At 45.6% G+C, this 17,933-nt stretch overlaps 1 protein-coding gene across 2 annotated transcripts in view; it reads right to left on the reverse strand.

Annotated features, from left to right (window-relative positions):
* Positions 1-17,933, reverse strand: part of TTC28 (tetratricopeptide repeat domain 28) — a 724,018-nt gene that overhangs the window by 247,478 nt on the left and 458,607 nt on the right. The window lies entirely within an intron of this gene.

The raw sequence follows: 17,933 nt of genomic DNA on the forward strand, positions 1-17,933 counted from the left end.
TTCACAATGAGTAATTTGAGAGAAAACCATTCCAACCACATAACATCGTAATAAATAAATAAATAAATAAATAAGAAGCAGAAGGTTTGGGGATAGCAGGAAAGGCCTGAGCTCTTGCCTTGCATGTGGGGGGCCCTGAATCCAATCCCCTGTCCCCGAAAGCCTCTCAGCACCACGGGGTGCAGCTCTGAAGCCCCCCTGCCACTCCCCCCCAGCACTGGCCTAAGGCCACCACCATACCGGCCTAAGCTCTGATTCATCCAACTGGCCAAAGTACCCCTGGCCGTGGCTCTCAGGCTTTCTGAGCATGGATTAGGGCCCCCCTCCAAATAATAACAAGTACAGATTCAATACGTGATTACATTTAGCCAAGGAGAAAAAGACTTGTATTCTGAGAACTACAGGGCACGACTGAAAAAAAAAAAATTAAAGCAGGCAAAAAATTTACTCACAATCAATGAATGCTAAGATTATGATTACTACCCAAAATGATCTTTTAGGTTCAACTGTCTTACCAAAATCTCAATTGAAATTTTTCGAAATTAAAAATTATCCATTCTGACATTAATATGGAACAAATTCATGAGGGCACCAAAGAGCTAAAATAAATAAGCTGGAGAAAGAAAACAGAAGTTTTTTTTTTTTAATGGTTTTCAGGCCAGAGAAATAGTTCCGTGCGTAAGGTATTTGACTTGCATGCAGCCAACCCAGTACAACCCCTGGCAACACATTTGGTCCCCTGAGCAGTGTCAGGAGTGATTACTGAGCACAGAGCCAGGAGTTATCCCTGAGCACTCAACCCCCATGCAAGAAAATAAAAGTGGAAAGACTCATAATTTCTAAATTCAAAACTTTTTATAAAACTAACACGGTACCAGGATAAAGACAGTTAGGCCTAGGGCTGGAGCAATGCACAGCGGGGAGGGCGTTTGCCCTACATGCAGCTGACCCGAGTTCAATTCCCAGCATCCCATATGGTCCCTCGAGCACTGCCAGGAGTAATTCCTGAGTACATGAAGCAGGAATAACCCCTGTGCATCGCCGGGTGTGACCCAAAAAGAAAATAAAAAGACAGGCGAATGAATGGAGATCCCAAACTAAACTCTCCTAATAAAGGTGAGTCCATTTTTCATCAGCACAGCAAAAACATTCAATAGGGGAGATAGCAGTCTTTTTGTTTAGTCCTGTTTTGTTATATTTTAGTAACATGATCATAATACTGTTAATGTTTTTTAATTGATGTGTAAAGTATCACCACCAAAGTGCCCAGACCCCTCCTTCATTGTCCTTTAAAAAATTCTAATTGTTAAAGTTATGTTTTTACAATAGCTTTGATATTCATGTTTGGGTGTACACACTATCCCCGTTAACCATCACCCAAGTTCCCAAGACTGTCACCAATGCCTGAGTTACCTCATCATTCCCCCATCCCTAACCCCCTAACCTATATTCCCAGTCCTATAATATAGTTCCAGGGTCGATATCAAGTGAAATCATCTATACCCTGCCTTTGTTCCTCCCCGTGCCATAGATGAGAAAGATCATATGGTACTGGGGCAGTAACAGTCCTTTCAATAAGTACTGTTATGTCAAACAGTACTTGTTCCTGAGGACATTCACATGCAAAGGAATGTAACTGGATCCTTAAAACTATAGGATATGTAAGGATATGCTCAAAATGCATCCAAGACCTAAATCAAGGAGCTAGAAACTCCTAGAAGAAAAAAAAGGCCTGGGACTTGGCTGGGACTTACAAAGGATAACACCAAGAGCATAGGCAATCAAAAGCATTGGATACAAAAGGAATTGTATCCAAAATTTAAAGCTTTTTATGCAAAAACAAAATAACACACACACACACACACACACACACACACACACACACACACACACACACCCCCCTATTGACAGAGTAAAAGACACAGAATGGGAAAACAAAAACAAGAAGCTGACATTCAGAATATATAGAGGATTTATAAAATGCAACAGTAAAAAAATCCCAAATAATCCAATTCAATTATAAACAAAGTAGTTTGGGGCCAGGGATGTAGCTCAGCAGAGAGGCACGCGCTTCTTATGCAGTTTCCTTTCGGCCCCTGCAAAGAGTTAAAAGACTTGGATAGGCATTACCCCGGAGAAGATACATAAATGGTCTGCAAATAGATAAGAAGATGTTCAGATCACTAGTCATTTGGGAAATGCAAACCAAAGTCACACTTCACCTCCATTAGGATGCCGGGATAGGGGTTGGTTTGTTTTTTAAAAAGAAAGAAAACAATGACTGTTGGTGAAGATGTGGGGGGAAAAAATTGGAAGCCTGATACACTGCTAGTGGAACTGTAAAACTAATTCGGCAGTTGCGGAACACAGTATGGCAGTTCCTCAAAAGAGGAGCCACGTGATCGCTGCTGGGAATATTCCCCAAAGACAGAAAGCGGGAACTCAAACCTGTTTTTTGAGCCCCGTTTGCGGCAGCACTGCTTGCAACAGTCAAAAGGTAAGAGCAGCCCAAGCACTCATCTGGGATGAACAGATCCACAAAACTCTGTATGTACACACACTGGGAAATGATTCAGACTCAAACATGAGAGGATGTCTGACACAGGCTACTAGGGGGAAGAATGCTGAAGACCTTATGTTATGTCAAGTAAGCCAGAACCCAAACAGGAAATGTTATATGATCCTTTAAAGGCATCCCCTGTGCTCGCCAGTGCAGTCAAATTCATAGAAATCGGAGGCAAAGCGTCAACACCAGGGTCTGCATGGCACACGGAGAGGGGGATGGGGAGTTTGTGTTTAAAAGGTACAGTGGTTAGGGCCAGAGAGATGGTGGAGGGGTTATGGCATTGGCCCTGCATGTGATCAATCCTGGTTTACTCTTTGGCACCGTGTATGGTCCTCTAAGCACCTCCATGACTGATCAACTGAGCACAGAACCAGGAGTAGCCCCTGAGCATTACTGCCCACAAACTCAAAACAAAATAGCAAAAAAAAAAAAAAAAGTATAGATCTTAGGTTAGACAAATGGAAAAGATAGACCATGGTGATGACACTTCACTGCCGTGGTGGGTTACCAGTGAACACGGTCCTTAGAAGAAGCCAAACATTTTAGTGTTCTATTTTTTTTTGTCACAATAAGAAAAGTTTTAAAAGTTTAAATTTTTAAGGTGAAAAATCTGAACTACACTCCACCCTGAGAAAGATTCTCTAAGGCAGTAATCGTATACTGGTGGAACTCTTTTGAAAAATTTATTTAAATCTACAAATGGAATGTAATCTTTCCAGATAGTTTTAAAATAAAAACAACACTCCAGCAACCTAATAAGACTTCTTTCAAAGGAAAAGGTAGCTGATCTTATCTCACTTAATATCTACTACCTTTAAAAACTCACAAAGAGGGGCTGGAGTGATAGCACAGAGGGGAGGGCGTTTGCCTTGCACGCGGCTGACCCGGGTTCGATTCCCAGGATCCCATATGGTCCCCTGAGCACCGCCAGGAGTGAATCCTGAGTGCATGAGCTAGGAGTAACCCCTGTGTATTGCCGGGTGTGACCCAAAAAGAAAAACTCACAAAGAGCTTGGGCAGGAGAGATAGTACAGTTGGTAGGGTGCTGACCTTGCCCAGAGATGACCTAGGCTTGATTCCTGAGACCCTACATAGTCCCCGAGCCCACCAGGAGTGATCTCTGAGCAAAGAGCCACGAATAAGTCTTGAGAACTGCCAGGAATGTATGGCCTTCCAAAACCTTAACCAGTTTGGTCCTTTTACTTGTATTTTTGTCTTTAGTATTAGATTTCCCGCCCGCACAGCAGAGCCTAGCAAGCTACCCATGGCGTATCCAATATGCCAAAAGCAGCAACAACAAGTCTCACAATGGAGACGTTATTGGTGCCCGCTTGAGCAAATCAATGAGCAACGGGGATGACAGTGCTATAGTGCAGTATTAGATTAAACTGGAGAAGTTCCCTGTACTCTGCCCTTAAATCCTCACTCCTCCTTCAAAGAGCAGCTTATCCACATCTACCCTGGAGTTTTTCTCCACTAAAAAGCATAATTAATGAGTGTTTTATTTTCTTGCCATTTACTTTTAATTGACGAGAGAAAACACAAGTGACTCTCTAAGACCCCAGTACTGAGCACAGCACATTGATGGGCCAAACAAAAGGAAGCAAACAGAGCAAGCACTAGGTAGAAGGGACCTGGATACAACAACCACCACCAAAAAATGTTGCCAGAGAAATAGTACCACAGACAAGGTGGTTGCTTTGCACATTATCAATCTGGGTTTGATTCCCGACACCCTGCGTGGTCCCCAGAGCACCCTCAGGAGTGGTTGTTCCTGAGAGCAGAGCCAGGAGTAACCTCTGAGCATCACCAGGTGTGGCCCCCAACAAACAAACAAAAATGACAAAGAACAAGTAAATCTCCATTTGGCTTCAAAAACCAGCACAAAAGAGAAAGTGAAGGTAGCTACAATAAAAGGAGAGCAAGTGGATCAAGAAGTAATTAAGTTTGGATGAGGGTTGGGCCACACCCCGCAGTGCTCAGCGCCCCCCTCCCCCCCAACCCCAGCTGGGAGATGCGGGTGTTGCTGGGGAGACAGTTCAAGGAAGTAATTAACTTGGAATAACATTCAATTCGGACACAATGAATCACCTGTTCCCAGCAAATGCCAACTCTTAAACTACTCAGTTCCACCTGGAACCCCTAGTCACTCCTCTAGTGGAGACAAATAAAATATGAAACCGAAGTGCTAACATGCACACTCCAGAGTCAACTAATTTCACTGTTCCTCCCCTAGTCATTTATTTGAGACGGTATAATTAAAGTCAGGGGGTCCTCGCAGCATCAGGGGTTACTAGAGCGGGAAGAAAAACGCAGGTTGCTAACAGCTGCGGCTCAGGCGAGTGTGTCCCCGCCAGCCCCTTCACTCTGCACGCACAGGGGACAGCGGCTAAGAACCATCATGGGGGAGACCAGTATTCGCTCGAGCCTCCTTCTGAGCTGAGCACCTAGGTCAGGCACACCCCCAACTGCTGAAATATCTCCCCTGCCGCCAGGTATAAACGGCAATGTTTCCCCTTCTTAATAAGGGAGTCTGGGGGAATTGCCCGTCTATAAAACAATTCAAGATGCTGGAAGTTAAAAATCAACTGGAAGGTGGGCAATGGTCTAACAAGAGCTGCCGGGGAAATGGCGATAAAGAAAGATGTGTACATACACACACATACACACATACACACACACACACACCCATGTGACAGGGATGGCGATAAAGAAAGCTGTGTACACACACAGAGTGACAGGGATGGCGATAAAGAAAGATGTGTATACACACACACACACCCATGTGACAAAGATGGGGATAAAGAAAGATGTGTACACATACACACCCAGTGACAGGGATGGCAATAAAGAAAGATGTGTACACACACACACACACCCATGTGACAAGGATGGCGATAAAAAAATGTGTGCACACACACACCCAGTGACAGGGATGGCGATAAAGAAAGATGTGTATACACACACACACACACACACACACCCATGTGACAAAGATGGCGATAAAGAAAGATGTGTACACATACACACCCAGTGACAGGGATGGCGATAAAGACGTGTATACACACACACATACACACACATACCCCCCATGTGACAAGGATGGCGATAAAAAAAATGTGTACACACACACACACCCAGTGATAGGGATGGCGATAAAGAAAGACGTGTATACACACACACACACACACACACCCATGTGACAAGGATGGCGATAAAAAAAAATGTGTGCATACACACACACCCAGTGACAGAGATGGCAATATGGAAAGATGTGTATACACACACACACACACACACACACCCATGTGACAGGGATCCTGAGAATATTTATAGCGGAAACCTTCATTTCCCTGCCTGTGACCAGCTGCCAGTCACCCACGGGGCATAAGAGAACAAAGTCTTTGTGGCAGGAGTTCTGTGTCCTTCAGCCACAGACGCTAACTGGTGTCACTTCCGCGGTGAGAGGCAACTGAACCCGGCAGAGAGAAAGGCAGTGGTGACTCCAGCCCTGCGGCGGGAAGACGAGCGGGAGAGGGAGCAGGGGTGAGAGCCCGAGCACAGAGAGCTCCCGCCCGCGCCTCGGAACTCCGTGGGTTGTAAAAGGCTCATTGATCCTGTTGGAGCCTTTTGCAGGTTATTCAGCCCAACTTAAGAGACTCCCACAAAGCTTACTGCAATCCATTCACGGCTGCCTGCCACCTAAGGCGGGGTGGGGTGTGTCTCCCCGACCCCAGCCCTCCTCGGGACCCTCCCCTGCACTCCCCTCACGTGGCGTGGCTCATTCCTGCGGGGTCTTCTCTTGGCTTCTGTCAGTGTTTGGGGATCCACAGAGACTCCCCAGAAAGGGTAACTTCCCTTCAGAGGAACGCCAGGTGAGGAACGGCTGACAGGAAGTCAAGGGTTGAGTTAAACAATTTTTTTTTTTTTTAGTTTCTGGGCACATAACACTTCCCATAATGTAAACTATTGAACTCTCATTCATTCCAGTCCCAGAATTCTAACCCTCCTGGGCCCAGAGGAATGACCTAATAGGAAGTCTAACCTCATTATTCAATTTTTTGTGAGTTCTCAGAAGAAAAAAAAATGTTTAAGAGAGGTGCATGTGTGTGCCTACATGAGGATATTGTACTGGTTAAAAAAATAATATGTCCCGAGTATTTTATGGGTGCATAAATATTATAGAGTAGTATGCAACAATAGTGATCTTCCTGCTACTTGCCTTTATTTTGATAGCTTTAAAATTAATATCTCTAGTTTTTTTTTCTAATAACCTGTTGTTCATGCTAGAAATTCCCCAGAAACTAGGTGGAGGCTGGCAGGTGGGTGAGGAGTGGGGAAAGGAATGGATGCATGAATGAAACAAGGTATTGGCGTGGAACCAACAGTCTGAGCAAAAATATTACCTATTCTTGACACTGTGACAAAGAGTTTTAGTACTCGAGCTAAGGGCAGCTAGAAGGACTGTCACTGTCTCTCTTGGCTTTGAGACACAAGGCAGAGGAGTGAGTCTAGACTCCTACTTCTAACCTGTAATTCTAAACGACTTGCAGAGGTCAGAACGTATGTTTTGTGTCTGCAACTCTTCAAACCCCTACTAGAACCACAAGATAAACCCGCTACTAGAGAAACCAGAAGAACCGCCTCTGTCATGGATTATGAAGGGTGTGGGAGAGGGCGTGTGAGTTCTGAGCTCTGTTTGGTTTACGAGTCGGCTGGCTGCTGGAATATTATCTGTCTCCACGTGGCCAATGCTGAAGCTAAGCCGGCACCATCGGCAGCCCAGTTCTACCAGGTCACGCACGGCCATGAGGAAAGTCTAGGAAAAGAAATGTCGAACAGGAAGGTATTTGTTTGAGGAAATAGAACAGTAAGCCACCAGGCCACTTGCCGTTCTAACCAGTCAGCAATTCTGGCATTGGATATATATATATATATGTATATATATATATATATATATATGGATATTTATATAAGAATCACTGTCACTGTCATCCTGTTGCTCATCAATTTGTTCAAGTGGGCACCAGTAACATCTCTCATTGAGAGACTTATTGTTACTGTTTTTGGCATATCCAATACACACAGGTAGCTTGCCAGGCTCTGCCGTTCGGGTGGGATACTCTTGGTAGCTTGCCAGGCTCTCTGAGAGGGGCGGAGGAATTGAACACGGGTCGGCCTAGAGAAAGGCGAATGCCCAACCGCTGTGCTATTTCTCCAGCTTATATAAGAATAAAGAATACTTTTTTTTTCTTTTTGGGTCACACCCAGCAATGCTCAGGGGTTACTCCTGGCTTTGCACTCAGGAATTGCTCCTGGCAGGGCTTGGGGGACCATATGGGATGCCAGGGATCGAACCCGGGTTGGCCGCATGCAAGGCAAACGCTCTACCCATTGTGCTATCACTCCGGCCCCAAGAATACTTTTTTTTAAAACAAAGAACACTTTGCTCTATATAAAACAAGTATGATTCAACAGCTTCAATATTGAAGGGAAGTTTTCCTTTCTGACTTACTAAGACTGGAGCGATAGCACAGTGGGTAGGTTTGCCTTGCACGTAGCCGACCCGGGTTCGATTCCTCCGTCCCTCTTGGAGAGCCCGGCAAGCTACCGAGAGTATCCCGCCCGCACGGCAGAGCCTGGCAAGCTACCCGTGGCGTATTCAATATGCCAAAAACAGTAACAATAAGTCTCACAATTGGAGACGTTACTGGTGCCCGCTCGAGCAAAGCGATGAACAGCGGGAAGACGGTGCTACAGACTTGCTAGAAGACTTAATGCTATTAGTACTCCTGCGACCTGGAGACTGACAATGCACATGTGCGGTGACAATGGTTCAGAACAGCTTAGAAAGTTTGCAGTAACTCGGATTTGTGGGTCACTTCTTCAAGCAGTAGCCCGCAACATGCAAACTGGGAATTAGTTTTTCCTTTCCGTATCAGACAAGCTAACAGGGGAATGGCTCTGTGTTGTCCTTTTTCTTTTCCCCTTTGGGGAGCACACCCAGCAATGCTCAGGGATCACTTGTGGCAGGGCTTGAGGAACCATATGGAATGACGGGGGCGGGGGATGTTAGTTGAACCTGGGTTGGTGCTTGCAAGGCAAGTGACCCTCCCCACTGTCCCGTCGCTCTGGCCCTGCTTGTATATCCCTTTCCAGGGAAGCTTCTCCCTCCTTCCGGCCCCTGCTGAGAGCCAGAGCGGTCCCCCGTGTGCTGCAGACACAGGGTTCCAGCCACGTCCTTACCGCTGAGAGCCTGGCAGCCGGCATCTGACTGGAAGGCAGCCAACGTACTCGTTGTCCAGTAACCTCCTGCGTGGCCCAGAATGGGGTAAACAAACAAACAAACAAACAAAAATCCCAACTCCTAACAAACTGAGCCACTGTTAATCATTTTTTTTTTTTTTTTGCTTTTTGGGTCACACCTGGCGATGCACAGGGGTTACTCCTGGCTCTGCACTCAGGAATTACCCTGGCCGTGCTCAGGGGACCATATGGGATGCTGGGATTTGAACCCGGGTCGGCCGCGTGCAAGGCAAACGCCCTACCCGTTGTGCTATCTCTCCAGCCCCAACTGTCAATCATTTAAATGAGCATTTGTAAAATGAGGTAGTTTAAAAAAAACGTGAAGCTGAAACTGCAAAGAGGCACAGAGAGAGGTTCCCTGAGGCAGCCCTCTGGGGCAAGGAACTAGGCCAGTGGTGGCCAGTGACCCGCACTTTCCATTCCACGGAGCAGCAGTGACCTGGAGAGAGGAACACGAGCGGCCCGTTAGACGAGGGAACTCTTCAGTGGTCCTCCGGGAGCTCCCGCCCTGGACTCCTGCATCCTTAGGCTCGACCCCCTTTCTCATTGTGTGTGTGTCTCACAAATGTCTGTTTCTTGAAATCAAGAGTCTCCGTAGATTCTTTATTTCACAGATTTGACTCTGGACGGAATGAAATCATCAGCTGGGAGGAGAGTCAAGACGGACTCCTGTGTGGGTATCAGGACGGAGAAGCTGCGTCAAGAGCAGAAATAATCCCAACAATCTGCAGAACTGAGGGGCAGTGCGTTTCCTTTTAAAGGGCAATGTCATGACAACGCGTTGTTTGTATGGTGCTAACGTTGTCACAATGTTTAAACTCCCCTTCTTTCTTTAGAAACACTAATCCTATAATCCTATTTTCGCATTAAAATTCTGGATTTTAAAAATAAATTTGGACAATTGGTACATTCATAGGAACAGTCGTCTAAAAGAGTGATATCTGAGTTTTGGATAACTCTTCTCATCATTTCCTGCTCTGTAAATTTGCCGCCATATATTATCAGATAGTTTTGTTCATATTTTAATGATTTTATTTCCTTCATTATAAGGGGATAGCATTAAACCTCACAAAATGCACAGTTTTATTGTACATCGTGTACAAATACTATTCGAGAGCATCGCAATAGTACTTGAACACATCAATAAATGCCTACTTTACAACAAGATTGTGAAAAATAAAGGTTTAATAAAAGCAACCCATGTGGGGAGGGTGGGATAAAAGTGCTTGCTTTGCACACAGCTGACCAGGTTCAATCCCTAGCACCCAATATGGGTTTTCTGTTGTCCTGTTTGTTTATTCAGGCGCCACTACAAAATTGTTTACCTTAGAAGGCTTTTTCTTACCAGACAGTATGACTAACTGGGAAAGTCGCTCTTACTCTCTCAGGCCTGTGATTTCCCATCTGTCACATGAATGGTCTATATTAAACACCTTAAATAACCCTGTCCTTCCCTATCGCTAAGGCTCATAATACTAGGCATTGGTAAAGCCTTGGGGAAGAAGCTTCTGTAATAGATACTCCTTCCCTTCCTGGTGATCATGTGAAAGCTCACGGCTCTAGTTGGAAGTCTACCCCCAAGATAATTGGAAGTAGAAGGACTGGCCCACAGTTGGAAGCCTGTCATAAGTGGGCGGGGGGAGGGAGAGGACAGTAGCATAGAGAAGGGACCACTGTGGCAATGACAGTTGGAAAGGGTCACTCTGGACAAGAACTGAGTGCTGAAAGTAGGTAAAGGAATATCCGTGATAAACTCAGCACCACAAACTGACCAAAAGAAGAGAGAGAAAGGGAGAGGGGGTGAGAAAGAGAGAGAGAGACAGAGAGAAAGAGGTGCCGGCATAGAGGCAGACTGTGGGGTGTGGAGGGAGGGATACTGGGAAATTGGTGGTGGGAAATGCACCCTGGTGGAGGGGCGGGTGTTGGGACACTGGATGGCTGAAACCCGACCATGAACAACTTTATAACTTTTACAGTGATTTAATTAAAAACATTTTTAGGAAAGGAAGAAAATCAGAAGTGGCTTCGCAAGTGTATTTTAAGAACTGACTAGTGTAAGCTCGTAATCCCCCTGAGAAAACTCCGTGTGGCAGAAGAGAAGCTCAGCATGTGCGAGGCCCCGGGGACACTCGGTACAGAGCTGGGGCCTCCACTTCAAACCACCCCCTCCCCCCCCAACCACTTCCACCACAGCAGAAGGCTCAAGAGGCTCGGGGACAGGCGCCCAGAGCTCAGCCAGCTTCCGGTCACCTCTGCAGGAAGTAGAAATCACTGAGAACCCAACGAATGAATCTCAGAAGAGAGCAGCGTGCTGCAGAGATGCCTCCGGACCCCAAATATTTAAAATTTTTGAATTCCGGGAGGGCACGGCCACAAAAGCGACCATGTGACATCTCAGACTATTTATAACAAGCAATAGCACTGTTGCACTGTCCCCCCGTTTTTCATCGATTTGCTTGAGCGGGCACCAGTAACGTCTATTCTGAGACTTGTTATTACTATTTTTGGCATATTGAATACACCACGAGTAGCTTGCCAGGCTCTGCCGTGGGAGCAGGATACTCTCGGTAGCTTGCCAGGCTCTCCGAGAGGGACAGAGGAATTGAACCCAAGTCAGCCCTGTGCAAGGCAAACACCCTACCTGCTGTGCTATCGCTCCAGTTCCATAACAAGCAATACAAAATAAATTATTTAGCATCTGCCTGTGGGGCAGGCTTGGGTGGTGGTGAGAACATTTGAAATAATGGTTGTGGGAAGGTGTAATGGTGGTGGGATTGGTGTTGAAATATTGAACGTAATCAATTATTGTGAATAGCACTGTAATCCTATTCATCGATTTGCTCGAGCAGGCACCAGTAACGTCTCCATTGTGAGACTTGTTGTTACTGTTTTGGGCATATTGAATATGCCACGGGGAGCTTGCCAGGCTCTGCCAAGCGGGTGGGATACTCTTGGTAGCTTCCAGAGGGATGGAGGGATCAAACCCAGGTCAGCCGCATGCAAGGCAAACGCCCAACCTGCTGTGCTATCGCTTTAGTCCATAACTTTATGAAAAATAAAATTTAAAACTATATTTTTAAAAAAAATCACTCAGAGCTCCCTGGAAACCTACCTTCTTTAAGTGAACAGACAGAAAGTGCCCCCAATTATATCTTAGGCTAGTATATCTTCTTCTCACCCCCTGTACCCCCATTGGTGCCAGAGGTCCCAGAGACAGTACCACCCGTGTTGGAAATCTGTGGTCTGACATCACAGGGTCACACCCCTTGGGAACACAGACAGACAGTGTCATCATGTTGTCACAGTAAAGACCAAAGGAAATGGAAAAGGACCTTGGGAAAACGGGTGGACACACAGGGGTACATCCGGATACAGCTGACAACCACAGGCTTCTGCTGATCTGAGAAACTGGTGGTGGCTCCTGAAATACTCCCCTTGAAGTAGACAACAGTCTTCTGAGTCCTCCCTCCCCACCCCCCCCACACACCCTTATCACTTCTGCATTTCAAAGGAACAACATAATTCTATCCAATGGGAACTTACCTAAGAGATGTTGTTGGATTCAAACTTTTGCACTTCTGACTACGCGTCCTCACACAAAAACAACCCCAAGCAAACATTGTTCTCCAGTCAGAGAGTTTGGTTTTTGCTTCACTTCACGGAATGGAATGGATTAGCATGACCGAAACAACTTTCTATTTAGTAAGGGGCTGAGAAAATCGATTCAGGCTAACTGAAGCCAGCGTTCTCACTGTTGAAAAATAGGCAACTACAAATATGACAAGAAGGAAAATTAGACTGAACCGCTGGCTGTGGTTCGGGTCTGGAGTGGAAGGGATCTCTGATGACTCAAACTTCAATAGAGTGAATAGAAAACAGCGATAGATAAATCTACAACTGTATGCGTAGTGGTGTACGCTCTGTACACCGATATTTTCCACCTCACTTAGTTTCTAGAGGAAACGCTAAACATTGATAACTAGCAATGAGCAAATACCTACAGTCAATATCTTGATCTCTAAAAACCATTCTCCCCTAAGAGGAACAAGAGCTAACTAGAGAAATGAACAATGGAGTCCAGCAAATGGGCAAGGAAACTGGTGGAGGCTGAAGAAGGAAGTCTTTGGGGGGGGGAAGGGGGATGGAGTGGAGACGAGGGGTGCCGAGGGGCAGGTTCTGCAGCATCAGCAATCACCCTGAGATCTCCCTGGCCACAACCAGTGATGCTTGGGGACCTTGTGTTGCTGACACCAAACCAAGGTCAGCCGATTCAAGGCAAGTGCTTTATTCCCCGTGCCATCTCTTCTGAAACAGACAGCCTCGTTTCAAAGTTGGCTTTCCCTCCAAATTACTTAGAAATTTCAAAAGAACAAAGAAAAGCCAAGGGAGAAAACTGGCATACCTTTCTGAAGCAAAGTGATCAAAATTCACCCGCCCAGATGACCTGGTAGAGCCCATGTCTGGCTTGAGCAAAGTCCTGTGTCCAGTATCACATCCCCTCTCCCTGCCCACCCGGTAAATGTTGCCAGGCATAGCTCTGGTGGTCCCCTAAAGCACTGCTGTGGTGGTCCTGTTGGTACCTGAGCATCGCCAGGCCTGCACATTGCTGGGAGTGGCCCTAGGCCCAGATAAAACATTTCACCTGTTCATGTGCTTCCTGAGAGGATGTACTGAAAAAAAAAAACACAACCAGTATCACTTCACTTCTGCAGATCCCTGCCAGAAAAACATATTTGAGAAAACCCCAAATCAAGGGAAATTCCACCCAATAAATAATCTTCTTCAAAGTATCCTAGGCATGGAACGTAAAGGCAACCTGAAGAAGTAGTCTGATTCTGGGTGGACTAAGGAGAAAGGCAAGCTGAACACAATATGCAATTCAGGACTAGATCCTGGAAGAACAAAATTCCCATCCAGATCAAACAGAATTAGGACAACTGACAACATCTGAATATAAGCTGCGGACTTAATAGTATTGAATCACTGTGAATTTTCTGACTTTGAAAATTGCACTATGATTTGTTTTATTAAATGATTTTTCTTATTTATTGATTGATTTTTGGGTCACACCAAAAAGCAATGCTCAGGGGTAGTTACTCCTGGCTCTGCACTCAGGAATTAGTCCTAGAGGTGCTCGGGGGACCATATGGGATGCTGGGAATGGAACCTGGGTTGGCACGTGCAAGGCAAATGCCCTACCCGCTGTGCCATCACTCCAGCCCCTTAAAATGTTTTTATCCCCCAATAAATACCAACTGAAGTGTTAAGGGGTAAAGATATGTGTATAATTGGCTCACAAAGGTTCAAGATAAAAACATCAAGGAAAGGGCGAGAGAGGGCGAGAGAGACAGAGACAGAGACAGAGAGACAGAGAGAGCTCCATGGGCTTGCATATAGAGGCCCCCGTTTGATCCCCAGCCCCACAAGCCCCCTGAGCACCACTGAAAGCGAACCCTAAGCAGAGAGCCAGATGCAGCACCCCCACCCCCAAGGACCACCAGGGATGTCTCCCGCTCACAAAAGACAAAGGAAAGAGAGAAGATGTTAAAGCATGGAGGACAAAATAACAGCTGAACCTGGACAAAGGGCACACTGCAGTTCTTTGTACACTCTCCCAACTTTTTTTTTTTTTGCTTTTTGGGTCACACCCAGTGATGCACAGGGGTTACTCCTGGCTCTGCACTCAGGAATTACTACTGGCGGTGCTTGGGTAACCATATGGGATGCTGGGAATTGAACCCGGGTTGGCCGCATGCAAGGCAAACGCCCTATCTGCTGTGCTATCGCTCCAGTCCCTCTCCCAACTTTTTAACACTTGCAATCCTATAGGGCTAGAGCGACAGCACAGCAGGCAGGGCATTTGCCTTGCATGTGGCCAACCTGGGTTCAATTCCTCCATCCCTCTAGGGGAGCCCGGCAAGCTACTGAGAGTATCCCGCCCGCATGGCAGAATCTGGCAAGCTACCCGTGGCGTATTCAATATGTCAAAAACAGTAACAACAAGTCTCACAATGGAGACGTTATTGGTACCTGCTTGAGCAAATCGATGAACAATGGGACGACAGTGCTACAGTGCAATCCTATAAAAACTAAAGGCTATTTTAAAATAAGCGCAGAATTTAAAAGTAGTTTGGAATTAGCAATCGGCTAACAATGGGTTGCTGGGCCCTTTCTACTGCATCTGTGTGGAAGCTTCCCTACTTGCATAAGCAATTCTCGGGCACTTGTGTCCCCAAATCCAACTCAATTCTGACACGACGGGCCAGAAGATAACATCAGATGCCATGGGGTTCCATCTCCCCAAACCGCTCTCCACCGCAGAGGCTGGCCATGAGCATCTGCACTGGATACACTAAATATGTCAAGTCAGCATATTTAATATGTCAAGACATTAAAGAAAGATGAAGAAAAATATACTTTGGAAGGGACATAAACAATTTACAGATTATTTGGCATTACATAGGATGTTTCAGTGATGGGACTATCAATATACATTGATAAGGCAGTTTAGTGACCTGAGCTACAAGTCACTGAGCTCCCAGTCCAGGAGAGGAGGTTCCCAGCCAAACTTCCTGGGACTTCCGTTCCCAGTCACAAGCCCTGAGGACTCAGCCTCTGACCCATGGGCTAGAAATCAGAGGTTCCCAGGACCCCTTCATTCAGATGCCATTAACTTGCTAAAAGAGCAAGTAGAACCTAGGAAACACATTTACTCATTCAATTGCCGATTTATTACAAAGGTTCCTACAGGCTACAAATCAAAAGCCAGGCGGAGAGACACATATGGCAAAGCATCTAAGCCCGCTCCACACAGCACCGTCTCTCCGAGCCCCCACGTGATCACCCACGCAGACACTCCTGCAAGTGTCTACTTCTGGGTATTCTGGGTATTTTCCATTCCATGAGCCTGACTGCTGACCTCACACACTCTTTGGCAATTCAACTCACCATCAAGCTCCTTTTCCCTTCCCGGAAATCAGAAGGCAAGATGAAAAGCCTTGCCCTCTTTTCACATTGGTTTCCCTGGCAACCAGCCTCCAACTTCAGGAATGTCCCCAGAGTTATACTCTCCTCATAACCAGAGACACCTGTACCCCTCTCAACACAGGGGAAATGCTAAGACTTTCGGATGCTGAGGCCAGGTACGAGGTGAGGGAAGATGAGTTATTATCAAGAGGCTGAGACTCCAAACTGCCCCTGTCACTTTTATTTGTCACATTAATTACTTAACATAAGGCAAACTGAAGGACTATGAGTGCTTGAAAAATAAGAAGATTAAAATATGCTGAAAAGAATGAATTTAATGAGGCCAGAGAGATAGTACAGGAAGTAATTGCCCTGCACGTAGCTGACCCCGGATCAATCCCCAGCACCATATATAGTCTCCTGAGTACTGCCAGGGGTCATTCCTGAGCACAGAGACAGTCCCTGAACACCACCAGATATAACCCCAAATGCCCCCCACCCACCAAAAAATGAATTCAAGACAAATTCAATATAGGCGTACTAATGAAATATTGAAGCACCACTAAAATCTGAAAGTTTTATATTCACATTTCTGGTTAAGAACGTATTTCATTCTTGCAAACCTTTCAAGACAGTGAAATTGGATGTTGACTATTGACTACTGACACAGAATCTTTAGACAAACTAAGATCAGGAAGATATTTATAGAGTTTTAGGCTTGAGTTATAGGAAATATCCAACATTTGCCCTAGCTTCTGCTTTTAGGGACCTCACTACGGGTGTGTGTGTGTGTGTGTGTGTGTGTGTGTGTGTGTGTGTGTGTTGAGGGTTAGAGGTTAGGGGGATGGGAACCAGAAAAAAGATTGTACCCTGGATTCGACAGGACACGGAGGCTGAGGTAAAGAAACACCAGAGTGGAGATAGCAGCGAGCATGGATACAGGATTTCTTGTAAAAGATTTTCCCCAAATCCTTTAATTCCAGACAATTCATTCTATTCTCTCATTCAACAAATATTTATTGAATATTGTGCATTTATTACATGACAGGTATTTTTAGAAATACTGGCTACATAGATTGCTCAAAGAGAAATCTTTGCTGTCTGGGAACGTAAACTCTAGAAATGAGAAAAATGAACAAAATTCCTATACAAAAATTTCAGAATCAAAGCTGTCGAGGACTGGGAGACACACCATTTTCAGAAATGCTAGAAGATGAGATATATACGCCAGGAGTAAATAAACATGGCAGTAAGATGGTGATAGGTTCTGGGTAATAAAGCAGGGACAGTGGATAAAGGAGGGTTAGCACTGGTGTTAGCTAGAATCAAAGAATGCCTGGGGTTGGGGAGATAATTCCAAGGGCTAGTTTGCCTGCTTTGCTGGAGGGAGACCTGGGTTCAATCCCAGACACTGCAGCTCCTGAGCACTGCTGGGTGGGCCCCCCACCCCAAGCAATAGTCAAATAATAAGTTAACTATGCACGGTAGCACTGTCGTCCCATTGTTCATCAATTTGCTCGAGAGGGAACCAGTAACGTCTTCATTGTGAGACTCGTTGTTACTGTTTTTGGCTTATCGAATACACCACGGGTAGCTTGCCAGGCTCTGCCCTGTGGACGAAATACTCTCAGTAGCTTGCCGGGCTCTCTGAGAGGGACGGAGGAATCGAACCCAGGTCGGCCACATGCAAGGCAAATGCCCTACCCGCTGTGCTATCACTCCAGTTAACTACAGAAAGGAAAAAAAAAAGTACTCACAAAATCCCACTACCCCCAAATCAAGAGAGCAGATAGATAAGCTCTATAGAAAGACTTGATTGATTGCAAGATCAGACTCTTGCTAGCAGGGTATGAAGAAGGTGAATGAAAATGTGAGAAAACTTCAAAAGAGAAACCTGAAGCTCAACATTTTGTTTTTCCCCCAAGTACTAAACGCTGATCAGAATTCTCAACACCTCGGCTTCAAGGGGCTCCTGATACATTATTCAATGTTCCTAATTCACAACAAATTACATCTAAATTTCCTCCCTCATGCTCATTTACGGGACATTTTTATCTTGTCAAAAAAAATTTTTTTTTTCATGTACCGTGCACGC

This window comes from Sorex araneus, chromosome 9, assembly GCF_027595985.1.
Source record: "Sorex araneus isolate mSorAra2 chromosome 9, mSorAra2.pri, whole genome shotgun sequence".
Lineage (NCBI taxonomy): Eukaryota > Metazoa > Chordata > Mammalia > Eulipotyphla > Soricidae > Sorex > Sorex araneus.